At 47.4% G+C, this 27,059-nt stretch overlaps 1 protein-coding gene across 1 annotated transcript in view; it reads right to left on the bottom strand.

Annotated features, from left to right (window-relative positions):
* Pxylp1 (2-phosphoxylose phosphatase 1) overlaps positions 1–5,187 on the bottom strand; it is a 64,155-nt gene extending 58,968 nt beyond the window's left edge. Inside the window, exon 1 of the mRNA XM_041676713.1 lies at positions 5,063–5,187. The gene's annotated coding sequence lies outside the window, so the exon portion shown is untranslated. The remainder of the gene's footprint in view (positions 1–5,062) is intronic.
* Positions 5,188–27,059: the final 21,872 nt, after the last annotated feature.

Genomic DNA, 27,059 nt, shown 5'->3' with positions numbered 1-27,059 from the left:
CTCAGTAATACAACAAAATAAGCATTCTCATCACCTCAATTTCATGAATAGGGAAACTGAGGCACAGAAGGTAAGTAAGTTACCCAAGGATACACACTTAGTGAGGACACACCCAGGATCCAAAGTCACTCCGGGCTCTAGCCTCCACTCCTACCTACCGCACTGTGTTGAATTCCACAACCAAACTCAGGTCTTCAAGAAGAAGGCAGTCATCCACAGAGAATCTGACAGCCACAAACGAGGAAAATCTTTCCAGAAAGTCAACAGTACATAGGCTGCTTTGTTTGACTTGCAGAATGGTCTAAGGAGAGTCAAAACCCATTTATACCTGACATAAGAGGCCACCTGCAAACTCCAAATGGCTGTGTAATCAGAGCTGATTATCCAGCAACTGTAGCAAGATTATTCAAATCAATAAAGTATTCTCTGCTAAAGAAAGCTGACTTCTAAGGGAAGACGTGTGTGTGTGTGTGTGTGTGTGTGCGCGCGCGCGAGAGAGAGAGAGAGAGAGAGAGAGAGAGAGAGAGAGGGGGAGAGAGAGAGAGAGAGAGCGCCACCACACTCAGTTCTAAGGGAAGGAAGCCTTTGGACCCCCTAAAGTCCCTTTCTCCTACATTTATCACTTCCCTTTCTATGACCAAGTCCTTCACAAGAAGCATTTTAAGGGAGGGAGGGTTCATTTGGCTTTACTGGGCCAAGGGAGGCCGTCCATCCGTGGTGTCAGAAGCAGAGAGTGTGAACATTAATGTTCACCTTGCTCTCCCCCATTCATGCAGTCCTGGACCCCAGCCCATACAGCCGCACTACACACAGTTAAAGCGGGTCTTCCCAGCTCAATTAAGAGCATCTCAGTAACCCCACACTGGCATGCCCAGACGCTTGTGTCTTAGACACTTCTGGATCCTGTCAACTTGGCAATCAAAACTAACCATCACACCGCATTTCAACACAGAGCACAATTTATGGAGGGTTCCAATGTTTGTACGGTACTAAAAACTTCCGTACTTCCCCAAATGTCTATTTTTTTTTTTGGCCTACATTTTTAAGGCAGTTAAAATTTAAATCTCCCTACATTTTAGTAGTAACATTTAAAAACATACGAGTTTACTTCTAAGCTTTTAAACAATTCTGCTACAACTTCAATGACTTTAGTGCAACTCACCTCTCTGATTTTATAAGCAACGACTTAACAATATTTTATTCCATCCTCAGACTCTTCTGCGATTGCAAATAATAAAATTAGCAAGATATTTTATTTTCTAGTTAAAGTGCTCGAAATAATACCATTTTATCTCTACAGGTCAGTACTGGATCCAAGAATGAGACCACCTTGGGGAAGCAAGCTGCCACTTGTTAGTTCGAAAGGGAGGTCTCTAAAAATCAAAGGGAGGTATGTATAAATTTAGTATAAATGATGGCTTTCCCCACAAGCCAAAGTGAAGGGGAGGGAGGTGGGGAGGGGAGGTCAAAACCAAGCATAGTAATTCTGACCTTCATCTGTGTTTTGAAGGTCTGGTTTCCATGCTATTGGCCACGGCTCTCCCTAAGGAAGCTGTTCATACATAATGACACGGAGGGGGACAGGGAGATGACAAAGGGTGCCTTGCCAACAGAAATGTGAGTGTGTATGCCCTGCATGCTAGTCAGGTCCAAGATGGATGCCTGAGAGTCTGCCTCCCTCTCCTACTAGAAGACCATTCTTTCCTTCGCTCACTGAACACCGGTTCACAGCTGCTCTTCTAGATAATTCCCGCAGCATCTCTGGAGTGAGGTGCCTTCCCCAGGCCAGACCCCAGACCAACCCGGCTCAGTGGACCACATCCCCAGGGGCACATTCCTGACATAAAGTTTACAACAGCCAACGGTCTTCCCATCTAGTCATGGCCATCTCTTAGATGGCTTCCCGGGTCTTCTAAGAAGCAGAAGAGTGAGCCCAACACACCTATCCTCAGACCAACGGCTCATCTTTTTTCTGTCTCGGTGACTTTGCTTGTAGTGGTAACACCTACAGCTGAAAGCAGGCAGACTTCTTACCTACCAACCAGAGTCCTGTCTGGGACATCCCTTTCCTGGACTGCCAGGATTCTGCTCTTCTCCTGCCGTCTCCCCTGTCCCCTGCATATAGTGGCGTCTCTCTCCCTCTCCCATCCTCACTCACAAACTGCGGGCATCAATTAAACCTCTTCTAGAAAACAGGTTCCTACCAGCTGCAGGAATTCTGGGTAAGAGCCAAACCTGAAGACAGAGGCAGTCTGGATGGGAAAGATAAGCTAATGACAATCAGGGAAGAACAAGTTCCCATGACCAAGTATAACTCTGAATTCCTGCTGTCCCCAGCTTCCCAAGGAGAGTAGACAGAGGCCCTGCAGTCAGGGCCCTAGGTGTGCTCTTCCTCAAAACCGCCTTTCGCAAGGACAGAAGAGCTAACTTTGCTTTCTCTGCTTACAGACCATCCCTCAACACTGGAGCTTCTCCCCTCAGCAGAGCCATAAAACACACAGGCAGCAATGTGCACACAGAGACACTCCTAGGCTGCCACGGGAACCACTTCTGGAGTGGGCAGTACCCACCAAAGTGAGAACAGCACAACCTGAAGAGGCTGGGGGAGCTTGGCAAGGGACCCTAGCTCCCTAGCGGCTTCCTCCATCAGCAGGCAGGAATAGGGTATGTCCACGAAACCAGGCCCACCAGGCAAGATGATGCAGCTCTTTAATCCCAGCACTTGGTACACAGAGGCAGGTGGATCTGTATAAATTAGAGGCCAGTCTAGTCTACACAGAGTTTCAGACCACATAGAATCAATCAATCAATAAGCAAACAAATAGGAATAACATATGAAGCCAGGCTCACAGCCCAGGGCCTGCAGGATAAGCCTGGTGTACTTACTTCTCAGTAGGCAGCCTCTGGGTATCATTAAAGTGCCCATCGTGCCCCCCTCACCTCTAGGGTACAGACAATCATTTCCTTTCTTAAATCCCCAGTCTTCACTGAGAGATAGGACCAGTTGTCAGAACCTGACCTAGAGACTGGACTTTCTATTCCTTCTCTGTCCCTTCACACCTCTGGTCCCACCAATGCATGGCGAATCTGTGCCTAGCAAGAAAGACTATCATTTATATACTCACATATTCAAACCTGTGGAGTTGAGAGACTTCTGAGAGCAAGGGTTGTGGACTCAAGACTGGTGCAAGAAGGGATTTTTTTTTTTAAAAGACAGGGTTTCTCTGGGTAGCCCTGGCTATCCTGAAACTCACTCTGTAGACCAGGCTGGCCTTGAACTCACAGAGATCCTGTGTCTCCCGAGTGCTGGGCTTTTTTTTTTTTTAATAACAAAACAAAATAAAAAACACTGAGTACCAGGCAGAGGGCACCTGGCCAGGTCCTAAGGTCACAAAGATATGCCCACCCCAATCTTGCAGGTGTTCCTGACAACAACCTATCGCTGGGAGGACAAGGAGAAGTTGTGAACATTCAGAAGGGTCCTACTGAGCCCCGCTGTATCTCTGGCCAGTTATCTGTTCCATGGTAAAGGGATATTGAACTAATAATGGAGCCATCAAAGAACAAACAGAGCTACTTCTAGGGCAGGTCACAGTTCAGAGCGCTCTGCCCCAGGTGGTCCGCCCTGCCTCTGGTGCTCATTTGAAGCCTTCCAAGGTATCTATCTGTAAGGGTGGACTGGCCAAGAGCCAATCCTAAAAGAGAAATATCCTTTACTTGTTCTTTTTTTCTGAATAGGCAATTAATTTAATCCAAGATTTAATGAAAGGGCCCAGAAGGGAATGAGTGAATGCACACACTGGCTTTCAGGCTGTCGTCATGCTATCTCCACCTCTCTCCAGGGACCAGGAGGGTTTCCAAGCCATCTGCTTTAAATCCTCTTCCCACAAACGTCCCCGACAGGGCACCAATATCTCTGAGGAGGGGGCTGCTGCCAAGCCCGACCGACAGTTCTAGAGGGTAGGCTGGGCTCGGCGCTGTCTATTCCATAGTTGGGGTCCACGCTAAGGCCTGCTGCAAAGAGCAACAAATGTCCCTAAGTAGTGGAACTTTCCCAGGGTGGACGTTCTTGGCCATTCACCCCACACGTCCCTATCCACACCAGATCTGATTCCAAAGTCTTAACTGGTTTTACCTGTTGAATGTTTAGAAAGCATTCTTGCCTTTCCACAAAGACACTGGCCAGGAGAGGCCAGTCATATTCCCCTGTGCTTCCCAGGGCCGAGATGGGTGGGTGGGAGTTGGGATATGGCTCCGTTCCCTCTGCATCGCTAATCCTTCCTCATCCACAGGTACAACTGAAAGCCAGCGGTCGCAGCCAAGAAAACCTGCTCCATATTTGTGTGTGGCAAAGCCGGCTTCCTTTTAGAATTAGCAACGTCTGTATCCAAGTTCGCCGAGCAAAAGCAAGCAACCAAGTAACCACACAGTCCTGAGTAGAGCACTGAGCAAGCTTAGCATACACTCGCAGAGTGGCGCTTGGCTGGGCCCAGGGTTCCGGCGCCGGCGGCGGCAGGTAGAGAAGAACCAGCCTCACCCCCGGGGCAGGCCGCGAAGTTGCGGTCGCCTTTACCTGGACACCGCAGGTTCGGGACAGCTGGGAGAAGGGGGATCCCAGAGCTCCGATTCCGGCTGCAATCGCGCGGTAGGAGCACGGGGGCAGAATGGGAGCCCGCAAGGGTGGCGGCGGGGACGGTAGGAGCAAAGCTGGGAGAGAGGCAGGCGGCTGGCACCCAGGAGGAGGTAGGCGTGGGAGGGCTTGCGGGAGAAAGGGGGTGTGCAGACAGGCTTCTAGGGTGCCGGGTTGTGAAAGGGGACGCAGGTCGGAGGGCGGGGACCCCCGGCGCGGGGAGGGGTACAAGGAGAGGTGGAAACTGGGGAGCGCGTAGATAAGGGAAAGAGCTTAGTGGTGGGGTTCACACCCGCTGCTTGGAAGCCCGCCCCTGCCTCCCGATCCCGGCATCAAAGACAGCTCTCCGGGGTCGCCACCCGAGACCCTAGACACAAGCCCCCCAGCCGGGAGCCTCGGAACCGCTCGGAACCCGGCGCGCGCCGCACTCACCGCCTAAGGTCCCGGCCTCCGTTGCTGTGCGTAGGGTTTTCCACCGCAGCCAGCTCCTCCTGGCGGGAGTGCAGGCGACGGTGGCGCGCGTAGGCCTCCGGGGCGCCGGGACCCGCAGCGCCCCCTGCCGGGCTCGCCACGCCCCTGCCGGCCCGACACCCTCAGTGCGCCCTGGAGCTCCGCCCCGCAGGCGTCCGTGCTGGACCTCCAGCCTGCGGCGCCCCGCTCCCAGAGCCTTGGAAGCGGACACGGCCTCGGATTGTCCAAACGACCCTCAGGACAGGCTCGGGCCACGCAGCTTGGGGCGTGGAAATCACGCACACTCGGAGCGCACAGGGCCTGTGCACCTCCCTGCGCCGAACTTAGGAAAGGAGCGAGGGCCCTGGACACGGCCGCACACCCGCCCCGGCTCTGACATGGGTGCTTTGGGACTGCGTGCCTAACCCTGCACCGAAGATCTAGTCGCCGACGTGGGTCTCCTGATGTCGCGTGGGTCAAACTGTCAAGATCCTAGCCACCGTACCACCTCCACCCTCGCGCCTGTCCCGCGCTTCTCTTCTCTTCCGGAGCGGGCCACATCCGGCTTGTCTCTACACCTCGCTGTAGTTTTGTCCCTAAAGGCCTGCAGGCACCCTGGAGAAAACACGACCCGGGAGTCCAGGAGGGCAGTTCCTGCATGGCCCAAGGCCTCCCGCTATAGATCTGAGCAGCGCTAGTTCTGTGAAGCTGTTAGAATCTAAAGACAGCACCGTTGTTTCATTTGATCTGGTGTTTGTGGGTCATTTTTTCGCAAATGTTGGAGAGAGGAATCTCACCAACGGCAACTGCCAAGCTTTTGTTGGCAGTTCCAGGTCTACTGCGACACACCTGTGTGTCTCTCTCAACTGACCCTGGGCAAAACAGGTGCAATGAGCCACTATTTACTGGTTCGGAGGGAGTTTATCTCTTGACTTTCCCTAACTCATCCGATAATAACTAAACTCAAACACTTCATACCTTACCCATATTTCTATCTACCTCCGATTTCCACCTCAAATCAGCAGGTCTCAGGAGATTCTGCTTCCCTGGCTTCAACTCCATTTACCCCTGTGGTCCAGTCATCTGGAATGCCTTCTTCATCGTGAAGCCTTGATGGCCAGCTGGCATTTGCCCAAGGACACTAGCTACTAGCTAATGCTGTCCCTCTTACATTACTACCCCCACGCAAATGCAACACCATCCTTTGCTTCATCATGCCTCCTGACAGCCTTCCCCAATACATGAGCATGAAACTCACCACCCCCACCCCTGCTTAAATCCCTACCTTCAGTGATTTACCTCAAGGACCTCCACAGTCCAAGCATCCTACCCAACGTTCTCTTCCTCCCCCCTCCCCCAGACTCTGACAGTACTGTACTGACTCCAAATCCCACTCCTTCACAAGTTACACAGGACACTTTCTGCAGCAGATGACAGAGAGCCCCGGCTGCACTAGCTCACACCACAAAACAAAATCAGAAACAAAAAGCTTGGGGCATGTCAGCTTCAGGCCTGGAACTTGACCCCAGACTCTTTCAGGGATTGTAGGTCCCAGCTTTGCTTATTTCAAGACCCCTACCCTTTCAGGACCACGGGAGGCTCCAGCAGACCCAGGCTCCCCACTCTGCATCCAGCACAAACCCAGCCTCTCTCTGCCAACTACTCAGGCAACTCAGGCCTGGCTTCCTCGGGATTGGCCACTCTAACCCAAAGGGGCTGACTCCCTCTCTTGGCTACTTTGTCACCCTTCACAGGGTGGGCACTCCTAGGTCCAATTCTGTCACCAGGGGATGAAAGGTGACCCGGGCGCCATTTCTCTATAAAATTTGCCCCTATCCCACGTGTCCATGGCATTCTTCTGGAAGTACTCAGACTGGAGCGAGCACAGGCCTCCTCTGCTTGTATCTTCCTCCATAAAGCTCTTGGGATTTCCATCTTTGCACCAGCCTGCATCCCAGGTTAAGATCGTCTTAACGTCACACCCTCAGGATGGCCGGCCTCTTTCCTGCATCCTCTAGTCCCTGAAGATTTCAGTGTCCTCCGCATTCTGGAGGAAGCATCCCACCTCCTTTCCTGAGGACTTTTGAGGGTGGAAGGGTTTCTAGGGAGGGGAAAAGGGAAGGTTCCTGCTGGGGAGTTACATACAGGGAAGCATGTCAAGCCCACTAATCACATTAAACCTCCTCCCTCTACAGTGATGGAATAAGGGTACCACCTGAAGCAGCTGGAGCCACTTGGCCAACAGCTGGGGAGGCTGTGCCAGAAAGTGTAGCTCTCTGATATCCTCAGGCAGAATGGAGGAGCAGATCTCCCTCATGCTAGACACCAACACAACCCTGGTTATCCAAGCACATGTTCCAAACATCCCCTAATGCTGCGGCCTGAGACACAGAGGCCGCTTTTCAGGTAAAAGAACAGCAGCCTTTATTTGGCCCAGCAACCTTTTATACCTCTACTCCTTTTGTGGAGACTTACCGGCCAGAAAGAACACAAACATCCTTGTCAATTACAGACCACAAGGAAGTTGCACGGTGGGTCAGGGGTGTGAGGGCAGCTGGATCACAACACCCTAACTCCCTCTGGCCCTGGCAACCCAGAGAGTCCTGACTAGGACAGCCACCAGCTCAGTGTCCCACGTGCTCCTGCAAAACAGTAACTGCCATCGTCATAACTCATCCGCTAACTGTCAAACAGGGTACCATTGACTCCCAACCTCTCCCCTCTGCTGCCATCAGCCTACTCCTTTGTCCTTGCCACACTCCGGATCCACGGAAAGCTGAGCCTGCCTGTCTTCTGAAAACAGCTCCAAGTCATGAATATTCCGCTAGGCAGCAAATCCTTGCCACTCTGCACCAACCACCCCTGCCTGGATCATCAGCCAGCAGCAGATGATCACCTGTCAATCTCAGCTCTGGAGCAAAAAGCCTGCAAACGTTTGCACAGCCTCCTTTGTCCGCGGACTTACAGAGACTGTTTTCTGTGGGTTTGTGTCCCCCCCCCCCTTACAGAGATACCGCTATAGGGGGCCTCGTCTAGGGCAGGGCCTGAGTTAACAAATGACCTTGCAGGGGGTGGGGGTGTCTTCCTTAGGGAGAGGGACAGGCTGCTTTGAGTCGGTTTCTTGACATTGCAAAGTGCTGGATGGACCACAATTCTTCCTTACAAATTTATCCACCCCACAAAATATTTCTATGCTGCCCACCAAAATGTCCAGATGAGCAGTATTGTTTCAAAATTCTCCTCGCCATGGGTTTTGTTTTTCTGGTTAGAACAAGAATGCCCATCTCCTACAGGAATTTGGAGAAATAAAGATTAAGATAGAGATTATTCAGGATGGATTGCTGTCGACTCATCTAGCAGAGAGCATCAGGATGACGTATTTATATTAAAACGGAAATTGTCCTGTCTCCCCCAATATTGACAACCCCAGCACCTTGGAGACATAAACATCTTGGAAAAGGTTAAAGGTCCTTTCTTAGGTGCCTGCAGAGCTGCCCTGCCTCACACAGGCTCATGGTTTAGACAGACAACCAACCCTCTCCCAGCTCCAGGGTGGTCTGCTCTCATTTATGCATGCATGACTCTTCTTCCTTACTACCAGCTGTGATCCCTTCCCCCACCCCAACAGCCTTATTATAAAAGCCCCTTCCCACTCCTGAGAGCAACTAAGGAGGGTGAACTCATTTTCCCATCTATCTGGGTGAAATTTAATTAGAAAGTCAAATCTGGAAGAACAGAACACAAAATAACCACATTAAATAAAAATAAAAAGAGAGCTCTGAATCTGACCTTGAGCCAAAAGAAAGGAAAAAAATCATAAAAAAATTAGAGTAATTCAATGAATCATAGATCTAAATATTGATTTTTGTCCTCTAAACTCTCGGTCCAACAGAATGATGTTTCTAAGGACCAAAGAAACAAGCATTAGAGGAACTCACACAAATCACATTTAGAAATCCTGAAAGGACAAGGGCTTTTATCTAAAACAGTGTCTATAACATAGTAAGCCATTTCTAAACACTGGGTGAGTGGCCAGATGGACCATGAGTCCAGCCTTCTCAGTTTGCAATAAGAAGTAAACCAGAGGCCGGGCGGTGGTGGCGCACGCCTTTAATCCCAGCACTCGGGAGGCAGAGGCAGGCGGATCTCTGTGAGTTCGAGACCAGCCTGGTCTACAAGAGCTAGTTCCAGGACAGGCTCCAAAACCATAGAGAAACCCTGTCTCGAAAAACAAAACAACAAAAAAAAAAAAAGAAAGAAAAAAGAAGTAAACCAGAAAGGAGAGGAGATGAGGGACCCAGAAGGGACTTTTGCAGTTGATGGTGCCATGAACTACAGCAACTGGAGTTGAGGGTCCATGAGAGTCTGCTACAGACTTTCCTTTAGGACCCAGAATAGCAAGATGGAAGCTAAAATGTTGTGATCTAGCTGCCCTCACTCCCCCAGACGGACAGAGGAACTTCCTTGTGGTCTGTAATTGACAAGAATGTTTGTGTTCTTTCTGGCCGTACATTTTCCACAGAAGCAGTAGAGGCGGAAAAGGCTTTAGGTCAGGGCAAAATAAAGCTTGCTGTTCTTCCACCTGAAAAGTAGCCTCGATGTCTCAATCACGGCACACACACATCCCCAGTCTCAGCTACGCTGGCCACAGCAAGTGGAGGTACCACTGAGATCTGGAAAGTGGGGTCACTCCTTCTGCAGGCTCGATTGAGCAGCGTATTGGGGAAGGTAAAGTGTTTTTATTTTTCATCCCCAGAGATACTCTGAGGGACATCCTCCAAAAGACTAGCAAGCATAAAGAAGAGGCGGGAGGGTGAATTGAAGGCCTCAAAAAGTAACTGAAACTCTTAAAGCAGCAAGGCACAGAAGTAACACGGAAGACAACCGAAGATTTTGTACAAACAATAGCTCAAGTTAGCCCCTGGTTTATTATGGGAGGGGGTTTAAATGCTCCAGACTGGGAACAAGCCAAGTCAGATTAAAAGGAGTATGTGTGTCTTCATCCCCAGAGATGCTCTGAGAGATGCCCTCTGGAAGACTGGCCAGTAGGAAAGTAATAAAGAAGAGGCGGGAGGATGAATTGAGGGCCTCAAAAAGATAGAATGTGTACAGATGTATGTTATTATGTTGATTGTGTTGTCTTTTGTGTTCTGGACTGGAGAAAGACATTTGATTATAGGAACTGCTAAGAAAGGTATTTTGACTTTAAAATACAGGCCTAAGGATTCGATGCTTTGGAAAAGAGGTTCTGCTTTTGTCTCCACAGAGGATGAGAACCTGTAGATTCATTGCAAATTTATGTGGTTTGAATCACTGAGACCCCCTCCTGAAATTTTGATGTAAAATACCCCCAAGAATGCAGCACCCTGCTCAGCAGGAAGTAGCCAGACAGGTTGGTGATGGTCAAATTGCCTAAAAGATTGTTAAGTGGGGCCCCTTCAGTGGTTCCAGAGCAGGAGCAGCAAGCCTGCTTCCCTGAGTTCTGCTCCGCTTCACCCAGCAGTTTGGACCCAGAGTGAGTGCGGCTGGGGCCAGAAGGCAGCTGGAGCAGAGCTTTGCCACAACAGCTAATGCTGTCGGAGTTGCTCTCTCCCAGACTGTGCAGACCGCGGAGACTGTCAACTAGCTGGCTGAAAGAGTCAACAATGCTTTGGACATTCAAAATGATCTTAATGGACATATTCAATTGGGCATATTGACCTTAAACCAACAAGTGGCTCTGGTTCACGTGTAAGCGGACTATCTTTGGACGTTTCAACGGCTAATCATGTTATGTGTGTTACTCATGGCACTGTATTGTATACATCTGCTACTGTTATGGAACTCAACCATCATATGAGAGGGGTTTGGAATACTGCTTTTGTTAATTTTACCACCCAGTTAGTGCATGAATGGGCCTGGACGGATAAAGTAGAGGGATGGTTCAGCACTGGTCTGGCTCGTTGGCACTGTCAGTCCTGGGGATACTTGGTTTAGGGCTATGTGGCTGGGTAGCCATGGACAGGCGATACTTTGGGGGCAGGATGCCACCTAAGACAGGGAATATTAGAGGGCTGTTCCCCACTACAGGCAAGGTATTCCACCCAAAGTAACAAGACAGGCACCATTTATTTTATAAAATGGTGTGTGATCTAGCTGCCCTCACTCCCCCAGACAGACAGTGGAACTTCCTTGTGGTCTGTAATTGACAAGAATGTTTGTGTTCTTTCTGGCTGGAGGTTTTCCACAGAAGCAGTAGAGGTATAGGTCAGGGCAAAATAAAGCTTGCTGTTCTTCCACCTGAAAAGAAGGTCTCAATCTCGGCATCCTCCCCCACCCAGTCTCGGCAAGTCCAGGCTGCGCTGGTGCACACTAAAACAGAATTAAAATGCTGAGAGTCTTTGTCAATTCATGCAAAAGTCTATGGACAAAGAAGGGCTGAGACCAAGAAAAATCAGTTTGCCCCCAAATTACCCACACAGTGAGAGACTAAGATAGTGAGGGCTCGAATCCAGGTCCTCTAGACATTTCAAGGCCCTTTCATGGAGCCACCTGGGCTTCTAGAATGAAAGAGAAACAGAACAACACAGAAGCTCTACAGAGGAGCCAAGCAAATTCAAGCTGAAATGATTAAAAACCTACATTCCAAGTCACTATTTGTCCTGGCTATTATATTCATGAGCACTGGCTGAGTTGGGCTCTGACATCCTTTGACACCAGCCTAGGCTTCTCTGTTGAGCAATAGTCTAGAATGTGCAATTGCTTATTAAGTGTTTGCACCAGATTCCAAAGCCCCACAGACATCGTGTCCAGAGCTGCACTGGTGTCCCCTGAAGGGACAGAATCCCTGTCACCTTTCTTGGTCTATACTAGAAATATATGTGTCATGGTTTGGATATAAAGTATTGCCCCCAAGGGTTCAGGTGCTGAAGTTTGGTCCCCAGTTGGTTGGAGCTACTGATGGGTGATTAGAATATTTGAGTCTAATCTTATAAGTGATTAACCCACTGAGTTCATAATTGAATGGGTTATTAGGAAGCAGACCCTAGCTGAATGAAATATGTCACTGAGGTGTGACTTTGAAAAATACATTTTTCCTCAGACTGTTCTTACTGTTTGCTTCCTGGCCACCATGAAGTGAGCAACTTGGTTCTGCTGTGTCCTTCCACCCTGATCTTCACCTACTGTTTCTTCGTGGCCCCAAAACAGTGACCAGCCAACCATGGGTTGAAACCGCTAAACCTGTGAGCGTAAATGATTTCTTCCCTTAAGGTTTTTAAAAATCCACCTTGCCAGGAACAGTACCACACACACACACACACACACACACACACACAAACACACAAAGCTTAATGGATAATTCTAGTAGCATCAACATCATTAGATAGGTAAGAAACCTTTTCTCCACCCTCATCAAAAGCAGTTAACCCAACAAGGGTCCATATTCCCTAAGCCTCCCCTATTCTGTCACATGACTCTGCCCAACCCTTAGACACTCCTGAGCTCTATTGGCCAATCACATGGCATGATAAAGTTGAGCTCCCACAAATAGGATGAGAAAGTTACTACCTGTGCTAGGATTTAAAGATAGAGACCATCTTGGTCAAGCATGCGTGCTAACTCAGTGTGGGTTCTAACAAGTCCTTTTTGCAAAAAGAAATCGCCTTGCTTGAGGTTCTTGCACTTTGAGTGCTCCTTTGTGCCATGCCGAAGTTACTCTTTCCAACAATATGAGGGCTTGTCCTGGATCTCAGATCCTCTGGGAGAGCGTTTGGACCCTGTCCCTTAGTGTCCCATGCCATGGGTGGCTCCCATGTGAATGACATTCTTTTAGATCAGTAATGATCCCAGCATTGAAAGTTTCTCTACAACAACTACAAAAAAGGGCCCCAAGAAAATACCTAGGAGACCAGGTAACTGTTGTGCACAAGGCCAAGAACAGCAAAGTTTTCCTTAGTTGTCTAGTCACCCTGGAGGTTGGAAGAGAGGGAATGAGGCGTGTCACTTACAGAAAGCAAATGTAGAATCCGGACTTAGCTCGGTCCCTGTCTTTGGTGACTTCCTGTAAGTTTGTTGCTCAGAGGTACCTAACACACAACTCCACCCCAGAAAGGAATTCATCAGAGATTGACTAAGTATTAGAAAGCAGAGTCAGAGAAACCTTCCCTATTGGGGATTGAGACTCTCTGATTGGTTAATGCTCATGGAACAAGGATGAGAAACAATGAAAAAGAGAAACAGGTTCTTTGGAATAAAGGGGAACCCATTCCTCTTTCTGGCCCAGAGGCTCCCTGACCCCGTTGACTATACACACCTCTCCTACTCTTAAGGAAAGACTGAGCAATGTGGAAGAGACCTCCTCCAAAACCCAAACTCAACACCCTATCTATCTCAACACCACTCTTGGGACACAGATTCTCTCTTCTTGCCTTCTCTGCGCAGTTCCCTTAGAGAACCGTGGACACTTACAGTAGGCTTAGAGAGAAAACAAACATGCCCTTGGTATGGTTAGGACCTACGCTGGGGTAGGCCATATGGTGCCCAGGCAGTTAACTTTCTAATTATGCAAAAGCACCACACAAGGCTACACAGTGTTTTAAATCAAGATTAACTACTTTTAACAAGTTGGTTTATAAGGGTCTAAAATTCCAGCCAACACAGAAGGTCATAGATAAGTCTGGTCTCAGCACAGGCCACAGTTGGGTAAGACAAAATGATACCAAGGTCACTTCCCCATCATCTTACTGTGTTCCCAGAGCAACAGCGCCACCTATGGGCATCGGGCTCACCTTCATCCCTCTCATTTCTTGAATGGACTCCCTTTCCTAGCAACTGCCTCTATGAACAAAGAGACCAAACCCCGATCCAGACGACATCACTTGGCATTCACTAGTTACAATGTGTGGCAAAAAAATATGTCCCTTTGTGGAGGTTGAAACCCTGGAATTCCTTCCTCTGTTTATTTGCTTTGTTCTTGTTCAAGTCAAAATGCCCAAGCCACATGGATTATCTCCTATTTCTATGCTAACCTAATGCAGGTGTTTGTTTTAAAGAAAATGGAGTAAGTGTCCATATTTAATCTGTGAGGTGGGTGAATCCCATAGGGACTTGTTTCCTGATGGGGTTGGGCTCTCTTATCATGGATCTGAGTTTATCACAATCAAAAGGTAACCACATTGCTTTGTCACCATCTTGACTAGGGACCTGGTCAAGGTGGAGACAGCCATGTGGCTTGGCTGCCATCTTGGCGAGTGATGTCATTGAGATGGCAATAACCATGTCATTTGACCTCCATCTAGCTAGTAGCATCATCAAGATGGGGATGAACAAAGACTTTGTCACTCACAAAACTCCCTGCTACCACTGAGCCCTCAGACAATCATCTCCATCCCCAGAATTTCTTGTCCCATGTCCCAGCCCACTTCTCCCAATTTTTTCCTTTTTTTTTTTTTTTTTTTTTTTACCTTCCTGGGTGTCTAATGGCATCATGGGACTAGGAGACCCAGAGGCGATGCCAGCAGGACCTCACTTGCAGGTGGCAACGTCGATGCATTTTTATGCCAGACTAGGAGGCAACACTAGACTTCCATAGTGAGCTGTTTGGTTTTTTCCGATTTTGACACATTATCGTGCATTGATACACTTACTGGTTTTTAGAGGGGACTTAAGAGTTCCCCTGCTATGTGCCTCCAACACTAGACAGCTTCCAAGGGACTGACCCGGAAATGACCGGACTTGGAAAGCTACTGTGGATTTGTGTCATCCCAGGAAGAACGTGGGAAAGCGCCAATCCTGACTGGCACCGAAAGGGTAGATCACCAGCTGCTAGACCAGCTGCCGCACATGGGCAAGACCACAGCTGGAGGAGCAGAGAATTGAGCCTGTTGAATGGGAGGCTGGAGATGCGGATGGACTGTGGTGGGTACTAAAGCCTGCTCTTTTTGTCCGGCATCTCCAAGCCTATTTTCCTGTGGAAAATTGGATAGTCTCTTCCTAGAGACACCTATGTTCCATGTTTGCTGTCTACTTTGCTCCTCCACACCAAGCCTTGGGCACCTCGCTTTTGTTTGGCCTTTCCACTTCCAATGACACAGACAGGCTACAGAAAACGCTGACGCCATCCCTTGCCAAGATGCCGTGTCACTGTTTTAACAGGGCCTCATTAGCTGAGCTCTGCTGGAGGTTGCAAACGTCAACTCCATGAGGTTTTTATTGACTATTTCTGCTTTTTCCCTGTCTTCCACTTGCACTCATACAAAACCAAAAGCGCATCATTCTCTGGACTGTGCAAGGCACAAAGAGATTTTTTTTTTTTTGACTCTCCTGTTTTAAAGTAGTATTGCACCCTCTAAGCTCTAAGCCAGTGGTTCTCCTAACACTGTGACTCTTTAATACAGTTTTTCATGTTGTGGTGATACCCACCCATCAAATCATTTTATTGCTACTTTATAACTGTAATTTTACTACTGTTATGAATCATAATATAAATGTTTTTGGAAATAGAAGGTTGCTGAAGGGGTCGTGACTGCAAAAGCCAACCAATTACCACCTTCATAAGACCAGCTGTGCCTGCCTATAAAACATCATTACAGCTGGCCTTGTTGATTATTGAGAAAGATGATGGTGCCTGATATATTTTTTTTTCCCAGAATGGAAAAAGAAGAGCACTGCAAAGATCTGAGCAAGTGACGTGAAGGTATATAAAAGATAAGACTCATGGATGATATCAAAACATCAAAGGTTGCCAGCAAAACTCTGCTTAAATGTATGTCTAATCAACATTTATTTTAAAGTGCTTATATTTTGGTCCAGCTTTACCTAAGTATTACACAGTAATTAAAAGTACCAGGCTGGTGTAATTGACCTTCTGATGTTCAATAGCCATATTTAGAGGCATTGAGAGGGGAGAATATTTTCCATTCATCTTCCAAGGTCAACTAGGGAACTGTGGAACATCTTTAAAATGCCCTGTAAATATTCAAGAAGTCCACAAAGACCCCATGTTGTAAGAGGCCGCTTGTTTGTTCCCGGCTGCTCAGCCCTGAAATAACTGCACAGAAACTGTATAATTAAATCACTGCTTTGCCCATTAGTTCTAGCTTCTTTGGCTAACTCCTACATCTTAATTTAACCCATGTCTATTAATCTGTGTATCACCACGTGGCTGTGACTTACTGGCAAGGGTTCTGGTTCATCTATTCCCAGCAGCGGCTACATGGCATCTCCTGACTCCGCCTTCTTTCTCCCAGCATTCAGTTTAGTTTTCCCCGCCTACCTCTATTTTGCCCTGTGCAGGCCTAAGACAATCCTTTATTAACCAATGGATTTCACAGCATACAGAGGGGAATCTCACATCAACGCCATCTCTAACCAAGTCTATAAAGTAGAGGGTCAACACAGAAGAAAATTTCCCTCCATCCCTTCAAGTGAAGCCACAGTCAGGCAAGGTCTTTGACTCATACTCATGTAGATAAAAGGAAGGCTGGAGGAGTCAGAGGTTCCTCTAAAGCCCAAGTGAGTCCTGAGGACCAGATCCTCAATTGGCCTTAACAGCAAAAAGAAAGAGATTTATTTTGGCCACCTGCAGGGTCCTAAAGACTCAGCAGGAAAATATAACCAAATGACTGAAATGACTGGTATGTTTTCTCCACACTCCCTCAAACATTAGGCTTACACGCCTGTGAAGTGTTATCTAAACCACTCCTCTTCACTAGTGAATTCCTTCTCTATCAGAAAAAAAAACGCTGCCCAGATGTGACTTCAGCCCTCGGCTCACTGCAGCAGCTTCCCACAGCCGGGAGAGACAGGCCCACTAATCGTTTTAACCTAAGAAGTAAATGAGAGCTAAGATTCTTTTCTCTTCCTATCTAGAATCCATCTGGGAGGGAACTCAAGGGATTTCTAGCCACTTCAAAAGCTACCTAAGGGCCTCAAAGCAGATCCGGGGCCCTCATGCTGGAGACCAGCCTTGGAGGTCAAAGGTGGGAGAACAAGAACTAGTAAGTGGAGGCTCGTGTGAACCCAACAGGAAATTCAAATGGGCTTTGAGTTAGACCTTTAATTGTATATAGCTCCTCGGGCGTCCCTGAAAATAGATTGTATGTTATGAAAGAAAGAACACTGAGACAATTTCGGACCACCAATCACCTCCCAGATCACAATATGGAGTCTTCTCATTAGTTATGAATGACTGCCCTTATCTTATGCTCATTTCAGGCTAGTTTTTTTTTCTGTCTTTAAATTAACCTGTTTTCTTTTGTGTTTTCCATCTGTTTTTTCTCAAGGTTTGTTACCTTTCTTTCTGTCTGTCTGTCTTACTTTCACTGCTTTTGTGTCTGTCTGGATGGAGGCTGCCTGACTTCTTGCCTCAGGCGTGTCCCCACTTTCTCCTCTTTCCTCTTTCTCCTCCTACTTATTCTCTCTGCCCACCAGCCCTGCCCATCCCTTCCCTGCCTAGCTATTAGCCATTCACCTTGTTTATTAGACTAATCAGGTGCCCTAGGTAGCCAAGGTGAAACAGACACAACACATCTTTCCATAATTAAACACACATCCTTACATCATTAAGGAAATGCAGCAGAAACAAATGTCATACATCCTTGCCCAGTTAAAACAGTATTCCACAACAGAGAATTTCATTTTAAAAATTACATTTATTATTATTATATTAATATTGTGTGTGTGTGTGTGTGTGTGTGTGTGTGCGCACGCGCGCGCGTGCGTGTAGGCCAGAGGGCAATTTTGTGGAGTCAGTTCTTTCCACCTTTTTGTGGATTCAAAGGATTTGAACTTGGGTCATTAGGACTGCTCAGCAAGCATCTTACCACTGAGCTATCTTGGTGGCTCAATATTGTTTTAAACACTAAATGAATTATTGAAGAAATCAATGTGGATTTTTTTAAAAAAAATATCCTAGAATAAAAGGAAAGTGGAAATTCAACATTTCCAAAAAAAATCATTGAAATGCAAATTTTTCTTTAGAACACGGTAGTATAAGGTTAAAATGGAAGCCTCAGGCTTGAAGAATATATTTTCTATTCGACAGACATGCATGATAGAGAACATACAAGGATTACTCAGAGCTCATTAGCATAGCAAATAACCCAATGAAATAGAAGGCACAGTTGAACAGATACTTCATCAAGGAAGACAAACAGATGGCAGAGAAGCACATGAAAAGGCACTTCCCTCATTAAACATTGATGAAATGCAAATTAGAACAATAATGAGATATTGCTGTCTACCTACCAGAACGGCTAAAATTAAACACGCCATTCATGCCAGTGCCAGTGAGATTATAAGTAAAGGGAACTCCCGCCCACTGATAATGGGATCTTAAAATGGGATAAACAGCCGGGAAAAGAGCCAGTTTCTTAGAAAGATAAACAAACGCCGAGGGTGATTGTTAAGCTGTATTTTCAACATGACTCAATCTCACATCACCTAGGAGATGTCAATGTCACCAACTAGGGACGAGTCTTCAACATATATGCTTCATCATGTCCTTTCATGGATCCAGGAATGAAAAAAGATACACACACACACACACACACACACACACACACACACTGAAATACTGGGATCAGAGGTCTGGGATCTTGGATGGAGAAAGCACAGCACTCCAGAAGTTCAGTGTGTTTATCATATGAACTAAGTTGAACAGTAAGACGGGGCTAATACATACAGCTGAACAAGGAGTGGGGCTGTGGCATTCAGAAAAGCAAGGAGGCAGGGTTTATGGTACACAGGTGGACCGGGACATAGGCTTAGCTACTCTTGGTAGGTGCTGTCTCTTTGAGGGTGGGCAGTCCTCAGGGTGTCAACATCCTTACTTTGCTCCTGTGCTAGCCTTTTCATCACTGTGACAAATACCCAAAAGATGCCATTTTTTAATAATTTATTTATTGGTTTTTCAAGAGGGGGCATTGCTAATTGGACTTGATGAGTTTAAATAAATAGATAAAATTATAAAAGGATATCAGGTTGGAAGCAGATATGGAGAGTAGTGGGTATGATCAACGGCATGCAGGCACACATGATTCTGGGGAAGTAGCTGAGATTCCTACACCTTGCAGGCAACAGGAAGTCAACTGAGACTCTGGAAACCTGAGTATAGGAAACCTCAAAACCCGCCCCCACAATGACACACTTCCTCTAACAAGGCCATACGTACTCCAACAAAGCTGCACCTCCTAAAAGTCCCTATGAGATTATGGGGGTAAATTACATTCAAACTACCCCAGAATGGTTACTCAAAAAACAACAGATGTTAGTGAGGACCTGAAGATGAGAGACCCCGTATACACTGTGGGATTGTAATCAGTCCAGCCACTGTGGCAGTCCACATGGAGGTTTCCCAGAACTCTACAGACAGAAGTACCATTCGATCCAGCTCTCCTATATACCCAGAGAATTCTAAACTACCCTATCTACCATATCACAGAGACACTTACATAGCTCATGTATTTGGGCAAAGTCCTGCTGTGCTTTCTGTTGCTGTGATTTAAAAAAAAAATGACTAAAACCAGTTAAAGCAGGAAAGGGTTTATTTCAGCTATAGCCCATCATAAAGGGAAGTCAAGGCAGGAACCAATGAAGAAAACAGCTCACTGGCTCACCATGGTTTGCTCAGCTTGCTTTTTTTTAAAATACAACTCAGGACTACGCGACCATGAGTGTCATTGCCCACAGTAGGGTGAACCCTCCCGTATCAATCATCAATCAAGAAATTACTTACGTCCACAGGCGTAATCTGATGGAAGCATTTTCTCAATTGATGTTTCCTCTTCCCAGATGACTCTAGCTTGTGTCAAATGGTTGAAAACAAACACACACACACACACACACACACACACACAAAACCCTAAGCTAGGCACACTAGCTGGGTTATGGGATAGTCTACATGCCCATGAAGGAAATGTGGTAGATACACCCAGAGTTTTATCTTAAAATAAATAAGAATGAAATTATGTCATTTCCAGGAAAATGAATGGAACTGGAGATGATCAGATTAAATGAAATAACCCAGACTCAGAAAGACAAATATATGTGTGTTCTCTCATGGCAAAGAATGGATTTAAAAAACAAAACATGGAAGTAGAAAGGGGACTGACTTCTGGGAAGAGGAGGGGGCCAGCAAGGCAGGGGTGAGGCAGCAAGACGGAGTTGTGGGGATCTGGACAAAGCACATGATGCTCACGTATATGCTAATAAATAAAAAAGAAAACAAAACAAACATAAAACGAACCTCAGAGAGTTTCCTTGTCCCTTCTGTTACGGAAGGACACGGCGAGGACACGTATGAAATTTCCAAAGAGTAAAAGTTTAAAAACAAACAGAAACTGTATTGAGATCCCTGACCTCACCCCAGTGAGGATGACTACCATCTAGAAAACACACGGTAGATACTAGTGAGGGCGTGGGGCAAGAAAGCCCGTTATACACTGTGGGGACGTAAATTAGTTCAGCCACCACAACGAACCTGCTAGCCACTTGATATTGGACTGCCCGGGCTACAAAACTGTGGAATAAATTGACTACAAGCCAACCAAGACATATATTTACTATTCTTGGTATTCTTATACCCTTATGCAGATCTGAATTTCTATCTTGTATTGTTTTCTTCCACCTAAGGACTCTATTGAATGTTTCTTGTATTGATTGGTTAAAAGAATGTCAGTGTGAGGTCCCGCAGTGCTGATAGCCCCTGTTTTCCCTCTCTCCTGCTTTAGACTTCACCAGTGCAGGACAGTGGGTCACAAATTCTCCTCGTGCGCTCACTGGGCTAGGCTGGGAAGGCCTTAAGCTTCGTTCTACTGCCCAGCCCAAGGACCCACCTCCATGTTCACCCTCCTTGGCATTGCAAAAGGAACCCTGTCCTCCCCCAACTCACCGCTTCATTTTCTGGTTTGGGGTTCACTCTTTAGGGTTCAGCAGTAGTGTTATGTAGCAGTTTCCTCCAGATTACAAAACCCCATCCTGCAGGGAAGCCCCTAAGAACAGAAGTCAAAGAACTTAAAATAGCTCCAGGAAGTCCCTGAAACTGACCACATTCACTAGGACCCTCCCTTCTGTGAGCACACAGTGAAGACTTCAGAGAGGACACACTGCCAAGACAGAGGAGTCCAGCTGCCTGGAAGGAGCAGAGACCAGCTGAGCTTCCTGGAAGAGCCTTAGACCCACTGAGTCACCTGCAAAGAAGACACACTCCAACCCGTTGAGCTGCCTGCAGGCTGTGCAGTGCACTCCAGGTTCCCAGACTTTGTGAGCTGTCACCATGCTGGGGTGGGCTTTGGTGATAAAGCTTTTTGAGTCATTTATGTCCTGTAAGTAACTGGAGTAAAACTCAATTGGTTCACGACGTTGGACTTTGTCTCTGTGCTTTGGTCTGTCGTAGGCTCTCTATCTGCGATGAGCAGATATGTATGTTGTGTCTGCCCAGGAAAAGTCCTGTCACGCAAGGGGAAGCCTTCCTCTCATTTCACATGGAAAGAATAGTAAAGGCTAAGCCGGGCAGTGGTGGCGTACACTTTTAATCCCAGCACTCAAGATGCCGAGGCAGGTGGATCTCTGAGTTCGAGAACAGCCTGGTCTACAGAGGGAGTTCCACGTAGAAATTCTGTCTTGGAAAAAAAAATAGTGAAGATCAAAGGTTAAGTGACATATCCAAGGTGACCCAGGAATTTGTTGATTGAAGTTATGTAAAATTGAAACCAACTGTAGTTTTCTGATCCCTTTGGAGGCGATTTGCCAGTACAGCCATCAGAAATCAGAATCATGAAGTCTATGAACTATGTGTCATGATTCTTTACAAGGGGACTCTGTGAGGGTCTCAGGTCCCCGACGCAGGCTAACTCTATGTGACTCTTGCTGCTCAGAGTGGCCATGACTCGTCATGGTAGTGGGCTTGCCAGCTTCCCAGACAGTATTGCCCAGGTGCCCAGCGCATGCTGAGGAGCAGTGCTGTCTTCACATCGAGTTTCTGCTAATGAATGGCGACAGCACCATCATGAATATTGATGGATTGAGACTCCAGCTCAGTCTGCACACGAAGCCAGGACTTTTGCCAAGGAAGGCAAAGAAGAATTCCCAATAAGCTGGATGCATTCAAACCCCTATGTAGACAAATAGGTGATTGATTCAGGGCATGGGGTACCTCTCTGTTGTCATGGTGACTCTCGGACGGGGAGTGGGGGGAGATTGTTCTTTAACAGCATCCCAGACATCAGGGCTTTGAAGTAATAGCCCTTTTAAAATGGAATCATATTAATAAGCTCTACCCAAATGCACATTGCTTCTTTTAGCTTAGATGCATTATTAACTTGGCTAGCAATAAGACTTCATAAACGCAAAGTGTCTATCTATCCAGTAAGAACACCGCTTCCAGTGTGGGATAGTAAAGATACGTGCCACTCACCAGCTCGGCGGTCCTTGTATGTAAAGAGAAACCAAGGAAAGCAGATGGGCATGAATCTCCCCTCGCTTTACAGGCATCTTTTGAGATTTCAGAGACCTCCCCTCTCCCTGAGGTGCTGTGGGGTATTCACCAGAGAAGACTGCTCAGACATGGGCTTAAGCCAATAGAAAATCTTTATTAGCCAGCCAGTGACAACACTGGGTGTGCAGGATCCCAGGGTAAGTCCTGAGCCTTCTCAGGGTGAGCTTTTAAGACAAAAGCCATGTTCTGGACTGACGTGCTTCAGGTGACAAGAACGGTTTGTTAGTCACAAGCAGAACAGAACTACAGAAGCCAAGAGCAACATTACTACATTTGCAGACTTCTCCCAGAACTACGAATTTTGGTGGATTAGGTCTTTGTTTTAGTTTTGGCAGGTGGTGCTGTCTACATGCGGGGTTTTACAGCCTGAATGGCACTTCCATCATGGAGTCAGTTGGGATGTCCAGACAGAGAGCCTGTTCTTCATTCTTGAGCAGAATCCCAAAAACTCCCTTAGAAGAGGCCCCCTTTACAGGGCCTGCCTTTGTGTCTCTGAGATGGATAGCATTGGAGCTGATAAGCCAAAATCTCTTATGTTTGATCTAAAGTCTCCCACAGCGGAGCCAAAGTCTAGCACACACTTCACAGGGAACAAGGCTTCTGGAGCAAGCTTCATATGTGCTGAATAGTTACTACACATTAGAAGGATCCATGAGCCGGGTGGTGGCACACACCTTTAATCCAGCACTCAGGAGGCAGAGGCAGGTGGATCTCTGTGAGTTCGAGGCCAGACTGGCCTACAAGAGCTAGTTCCAGTACAGGTTCCAAAGCTACAGAGAAACCCTGTCTCAGAAAAACCAAAAAAAAAAAAAAAAAAAAAAAAGAAAAAAAGAAAAGAAAAGAAAAGGGATTCATGAATACGTTGTTTTCAGAACAATGTGGTTGGGTCTCGGAAGGCAGGTCAGTTAGTAAAGTGCTTAACATGAGGGTGAAAGTTTGACCCCTAGGGGGCTGGAGAGATGGCTCAGAGGTAAAGAACACTGGCTACTCTTCCAGAGGTCCTGAGTTCAATTCCCAGCAACCACATGGTGGCTCACAACCATCTGTAATCAGATCTGGTGCCCTCTTCTGTACTGTAGGATACATGTTCTTTCTAGATTTCATTTCCCCACATCTGCCTCGCCTCTGAACTTCACCTCTGCTTTCCTTTTCCTGATGGACTTCCGGGTCCCAGAGGGAGCGGGGATGGGAGTAGGTGGGGGTAGGAGAGTGGAGGGTGGAGGGGCTGCTGTGCACTGAACATTTGTATCCTCCCCAAACCTGCCACTGGGAACTGAGCAGCCAGTGAGTCTAGAGCCCACATGAATGAAATAGAAGCCTGACTGGAGCTAAAGAAGAGAGTGAAGACATAGAGGAAGATGACTATATGACCAGGAAAGAGGCATTCCCAGACATCCAATCTCCTGAAGCCCGATGCTGGACTTTCTGGTTCCAAACTGTGACAAACAGACTTAGTTCTCATTGTTTATAAGCTAGACAGTATGTGACCATGTGTCATAGCAGCTCGAGGGACCAAGATTATGTGAAGAAACTCAGTTTATCTGAAGTCAAACTCTTAGGTTTGGGCGACGTTCCCAGAACTCTACGCTCCAATGGAGGAGACTCACGAAAAATGGCTCCTGATGTAGCTGGAGCTGTGCCAAGCCTGTGGCTGATTCAGGGACACGAGCCCAGACCAACTGACACACAGAAGAGGAAAAGTGGGCAGTGGAGAGCACCCGGGCTTCAGAGAGATGCTGCAGTGTGAGGAAGAACGGCCATGGGCTGAGCTCTTTCTGCTATGGGTCGGAAGTCATTACAGGACTCCCGGTTTTAGGCCAGGCTTCCTAAGAGGCTGGAGGAGAAAGGCTTCCGCTTCCTCCCTTATTGTCACTAGGGAAGGGGCTATCTGAGAAGGGCAAGACTCTCTGGCTGCGAGTCAGGCCCCACTGATGTGACTGTGGGTACAAAGGGCCAGCAGCTAAAATGCATCATTCTGAGTCAGAGGCCAAGTTACTTGACACTGAACGTGGACTGAGAAGGGACATTCAAGAAACATCCTGAGGCTGGAGACAGCCTGTGCCATGATCCGCATGGCAGCCACATAAAGACGTTCACGTGATTGACAGCTTGTTTATCCAGTGCTGGGGATTGAATCCAGAGTCTGGTACATGGAAAGTGTCGATCTGTGAGCCGTATCCTCAGTCCACAGTTAATGTTAGTGCACGTTCATATTTTTGCAGTTCACTGCAAGTTACACTTTTTCAGCGTTGAAAAAAAATTGAAATAGGAAAGAACTTAAGATGCATTTGACCCTGACCGGGAAATTACTCTAATCTGGGAGATCAAGCGTGATTAATTTTTCATACAACCTCACACAGATGGGTTGAACACAAAAGACCATTACCCAGTGGGAGACCAGCGGAACCTGCTGAGAAGCACGGATGCCAGGAGATGCTGCGCCCTTTACTGTCCCTGCTGGGCACTGATTTCCTGAACCACCGCCTGAACCCCTTTGTGCATCTGACCAAACTGAGTTCGGAGAGGCTGTATTAGCTGCTGTGCGCGCATCTGCTCCACAGTAGCCCCTGCTCAAAGGTGTCCATGGGCTCCTTCTGTCTTAAGCAGAGACCCCATGCTACCTTTGCTTTGGCCAAGCGGTTCTCAACCTGTGGGTTGCGACCCCTATAAGGGTTGAACAACCCTTACACAGGGGTCACCTGTCTGATATCCTGCATATCATATATTTACAATATAATTCATGACAGCAAAATTGAAGTTATGAAGTAGCGACGAAGATAACTCCATGGTTGGGTGGGGACGGCAGCACAACATGGGAAACTGTATCAAAGGGCTGAGGCAGTAGGAAGGTTGAGAACCACTGCCCTCGCTGGTCTCCAACAAAGCCTTCATTCTTCAGATCCCAGCCTACTCTATTCCTTCCTTCCTCCATGGAGCTCCGATTAGAACATCCAACCCATAATACTTTCCAGTACGGCTATATTTGCCGCTATCCATCTACCCGCCCACTTGCTCGTCTATCCAACCTCCCCCCACACACTTACCTGTCCCTTCATCCACCCACTCACCCATCCATCTACCCAACCAGTCATCCACCGTGCATTCAACCATCTGCCTCCGTTGCTTCATACACTGACTCACCTGGTCCTTCAGACGCTCACCCACCCCCTCACCTGGTTGTTCATCTACCCACCCACTCTCTTGTTGATTCATCCACCCACTCACCCATCCATCTGTCCAACCATTCACTCACCTGTCTATTCAACCATCCACCTGCCCGTCTCCCACTGTTCATTCATACACTCACCCACGCACTTGGTCACCCACCTACGCCTCCGCTCTCCTGTTCATCCACGCACCCACCCGTCCGTTCTCCCATCCCTTTACCCACCCACTTATTAGCACGTCAGTCTCCAGTCCGCTGTGTCACTCCTGAAGGTCAAGATCAGCTCGTTGTCCTCACTGCACTAGGAATAGCTTAACACCTCCTTGACTGTTGTCGACGCCCTGTGCCCTAAGACATCAAGACCTTTTATTTTCTCTGAAACTTAGAAATCCAGTTTGTAATAACTTAATCATGTTCAGTGAATCCCATTTGTGATCATCGAATCATGTTCAGTGTGATTTCTATCTTGTGAGGAGGAGAGGAGAGGGTCTACTCTGTTTGAGGTGCTTTAGATCAGTTATCCATTGTAAACTGTCTTTGAGATGGCTATACCCCCATTTAGCCATTAGAAAATTAGCATTTGAGGAAGTTAAGCAATGTGCCTAGGGTCACACAGCTAGTGAACGCTGGTCTAGGGAGTGAGGCCCAGCCTTGACAGTTTCAGTCATTTCCTTTTCTGCTCTGCAAAATGCTAGCAAAAGTCACTAGATGGCATTGTGAAGTAACCGCGGCCCTCGCTTCCTTGCAGGGATGCTTGTGGGACGCCGAGTCTACAATCCCCATATTCACCACGAGGGGGCAGGCGAGGGAAACAAATGGCTCAGTGCCATCAAAGACCAGAAAAGAGCCTCACTCACCTGAGGCTGAGAAAGAGCAGCCACTTTCTGATTTTGAACCCTATAGATTCCAGGAAAGGTTACTGAATTCTTCATTGCATATACTGAAGACACTGAACCTCAACCATAATTTCGGATCTTTCCCGTGATTAAGAATATCTGCATGGTTGGTAGAAAACACAGAGTTTATTTTCTAGATTGAGCAACAAAGGTCACCACAATCCATTATTTCCCGCTGGCCAGGTGTTCTACATGCATTGCCTCATTTCACCCTCGGGTTCTTCAGAGCTTCAGACCGTGAAGTAACTCGCTCACATTTACAGACAGAGCTAGGAAGTTGGTGCAATCTGCCTGACCTCAAACGAACTTAGGTTCTCTCCTGTCAAATGGGCTTAGTCAAGACAACCTGTCCCAGGTTGACCTTGTACAAGACTTGGCGAGTGGAGTGTTCATGGTGGAAGGCGGCATGTTGGCTCCGAGGTCTCGGGCGTACTGACTCAT

This window comes from Microtus oregoni, unplaced genomic scaffold (assembly GCF_018167655.1).
Source record: "Microtus oregoni isolate MIOR12 unplaced genomic scaffold, Mior012 000028F_ref0000031, whole genome shotgun sequence".
NCBI classification, from domain to species: Eukaryota; Metazoa; Chordata; class Mammalia; order Rodentia; family Cricetidae; genus Microtus; species Microtus oregoni.
Note: the sequence above shows the minus strand (reverse complement) of the source record. Positions and strands in the feature narration are given on the sequence as shown.